Consider the following 3,814-nt stretch of genomic DNA (forward strand, 5'->3'; position numbering starts at 1 on the left):
GTACTCTATATATTGCATAAATATATATGTGAGAGTAGAAAATAAATAATTGATAACGCAAGAATAAGTTAGAGAAATCTAGTATTGTGTTTTTACGTTTATCAAATGGCGCCCTGCCATCTTAAACTCATTCAGGACAAGAATTCAATTGCTTGAATCCAAAAGGCAATCCCCCATTCTCTACCCACCCACCCTTTTAATTTTTTATTCTTGTTTCACATTTTTGTTACTGCTTCACTTGATATTCACTGTTTTAAACTCGAGAGCACCCTCCCTTTTACCTTGCACAGAGCACGCTCGCGCCCCCTTGAGGCTGCAGAATCACAATGAAGAATACTACAATAAAGTGTGTTTTTTCAGTTTTGCAACACTTAATTTCTGGAACAACAGCTAATAAGGAGGGTTTGTAGAATTCCAATTGCTCTAAAATTTTAACAAGAACACACACGATCTATCAGGTGTCTCCAATATAATTTTGGCAATTTTTGGCTCTGTTTTGATTGGTTAACCATTCGGTTGTTTATATTGTATTCGAAAACTATTTCACAAACTTTGCAGGGTAGTAGAAGAACTTTCCGAACTCTAATTGTTCTAAAATTTTACAGGCTACTTACTGAACGTCTTAGCAAACTACTATAAAATTTTCAAATTTTTTAGAGCGTGCACATGACCTATTATACCTATATTGGAGCGTGCCTACGCCCTGACATCAGTAACCTAAGTTTGTGTTTTCTTCAGTTTTCTTTTACAGCTCGCATGCGCCCTAGTAACCTTATATTTGAGTGCGCCCGCGCCCTATGAAGTAAGCCCGATTTACATTTAGTTACAAGTCATATCTTGTTTCAAAATATTTGCTGGTTCGGTGTTCCAAGCTTCTACAGGACACTGAGATTCGTATTGAAGGCACTATTCATAAGTGTAGCAAGGAGGCATTAAGGTTCTCCTTCTTTCACTCCTCGTTTCTTCTGTCAGAGGAGTTTAATTCTGGCTTGTTTGATACCTATTATTGTTCTTTCATATTAGACTTAGTCTTGCATGAGATTAAGGTCTGGTAAGAAGAAACCATCTAACGTTATCTATTGTAAACGTCAATGCACACGCCTATCTAGAATATCACACATCACACTTGCAACAATGGCTAAAGAACCAGAGACTCCTCTCTCTGATTTTTACAAAGCCCTGATCGTTGGACCTAAGTCATGCATCATTCTTGCAGACCCAATGGGGGATTTTCGAATTCCCCCGAATATATTTAACTTGTTCCCAATTTTCCATGGTTTAGACCACGAGAAACCTTATCAACACATGCGTAGGATAGAACAAGTTCTCAGTACATTCCATCATCTTAGCATAAGTCTGGATCAAGTTAAACTTAGGGTGTTTACATTCACCCTAGCCGACAAGGTGGCGTCTTGGTTAACTGCCCAAACGCCAAACTCCATGGACTCATGGGCTAAACTTGTTCAATTGTTCATGGAACAGCTTTACCCACCACTGAAGATAGATGAAATGCTTCAAAAGATTCATTTCTTCCACCATAACCCTCATGAATCCTTTTCAGAGGCCAATAATCGTTCCACTGATCTTCTCATTGAATGCCTGCATCACAATCTTACCAATGACACGCTTGTCCGCGCATTTTTCAATGGCCTTTCACATCATCATAAGGAGGTTCTGGATATCATGAATGGGGATAGTTTTCTTAGTAAAGGAGCTTTGGAGGCTTATAAATTCTTAGAAGATCAATCTAAGAGAAACAACAATTGGGGAGGTAACGACTCTTCCCGCTCCACTCCTTCTTCTTCAACATTTAAGGTTGCCAGTATGTTTGAGGTTAAGACTGATCCTGAGCTTAGAAATCTTATCGATGCCCTCACTAAAAAGGTAGATGCCATCTCTGTTCAATAGCAACCCACTCCAGTCGTGAACATAAACTCTATTTGTTGTAATGTCTGTTTTAGTCTTGAGCATTCCGACTTCTATTGTCCTCTTGTTTATGAACAACCACCACCACAGCCAGAAAATGTCTGTGCTTTTAATAACATCCCTAACATACAATGAAGGCAAAACACTAATTATAATCCACAACAACAAGCTACACCTCTAGGTTTTAATAATCAAAATGTTAGGCCTACTACAAACTTAAACCAGTTTACTCAACCTCAAGGACAAGGAAACTTAGGTAATCAGAATAAATGTTTAGTGCCCATGACCCAAAACTATCAACATCAAGACATGACCACATAACAAGCCTTAGTTCCGGTCACTCCTCCTATGGCCACTCAACCCATCAAACCATCTACGATCGGCGTAGTAGTTACCTTCTTTGCAAAAATCGAATCAAATTATGCAACAAACATTTCAAATGATACAGTCTTTGTGCCAAAAGGTTATTGACATGTCTCTTAACCAAAATAATAACCAAACAGGCATGCTTCCAGGTCAAGTAGTGCCTAATCCTACATCAACAAACACCGCCTTCGAAGTGAATAATATTCACTGTAATGATGATATAAACCAAGGGGGCCTACAGGCAGTCACTACCCTTCGTTCAGGTAGAGTAGTTGATAACAAAGTGACTATGCCTACAGATCGCCTGCAAACGGAAGCTAAAAATGAAACCATACCGAATACTGTCATAGAAACTAAAGACCCTACAACTGTAGAAGTTCCAGTCCAACCACAACCAAAAGGTACAACCTTACCGAATACCACCATAGAAATTGAAGATCCTACACCTGTAGAGGTTCCAATATGGACACCTAGATGGAAAATGGCTAAAGATAAAGCAAAGACTAATAATACTGTTAACCCTTATGCTAAATATAGAGATAAACCACCGTATCCCTAGAGACTAGTTGTGTCTAAAAAGGACAAGAATTTTGATGAGATTAGGGAAGTGTTTAAAAATTTGACTATAAACCTACCTTTCTTAGATGCTACAAAAAGTCTACCTGGACACGCTAAGTTTCTAAGAGAGTTGTGCATCAAGAAAGGAAAACCAATATACCCAACAAAACCTTCTTAACTGAATAATATACCTCTTTATCTGAACATAATGGAATCGTTAAGTATAAGGACCTTGGTCGTCCTACTGTACAATGCACCTTGGGAGATTACTTCATAACAACTGCTCTATTAGACCTAGGGACAAGTGTTAACTTACTCCATTTTTATTTATATAAACAATTAGGTCCAACAAAACTTCATCCAACCAAAATGACTTTGCAGTTAGCCGATCGTTCTATTAAGTACCCCAAGGGCGTAGTTGGAAATATTCTCGTCAAAGTTTAAGACTTTTACTATCTAGCCGACTTCGTTATTCTCAACACAGAAGTTGCTCATGAATCCATTCCCATCATCTTAGGGCGTCCTTTCTTGGCAACCGTCAATGCACAAATCAATTGTCGGAATGGCTCAATGACTCTTTCTTTTGGAAATTTTTCTGTGGAAGTTAACATGTTTAGACAAAAGCAGGGACAACTAGATTTGCCTGTAGAAGGAGAAGTGAAGTCTATTGAGAGTTTTGTATCTCACATTAGTGCGGCCGACGCTTTCGTTCCCACACTAGTAGATACCTCTTTTATTAAAGAAAACAAATATCACAATTTTAACTCCCTAGACGTAGATGAAATTGAGGGAGATTTCCTTTGACTCTTTTCTAACCTTTCTTCACCACCTCACGAGTCCCCTCCTATTGACATCTATTCATCCCTCGACGCCATGACGGAAGAAGAATTTTTCAACCTCTATCCCATTGATTCTTCTGACCCACCTATTGAGGAATGTCTTGTATATCTCAAGGCTTCTACTG

The sequence above is a fragment of the Coptis chinensis genome, chromosome 7, assembly GCF_015680905.1.
Source record: "Coptis chinensis isolate HL-2020 chromosome 7, ASM1568090v1, whole genome shotgun sequence".
NCBI classification, from domain to species: domain Eukaryota; kingdom Viridiplantae; phylum Streptophyta; class Magnoliopsida; order Ranunculales; family Ranunculaceae; genus Coptis; species Coptis chinensis.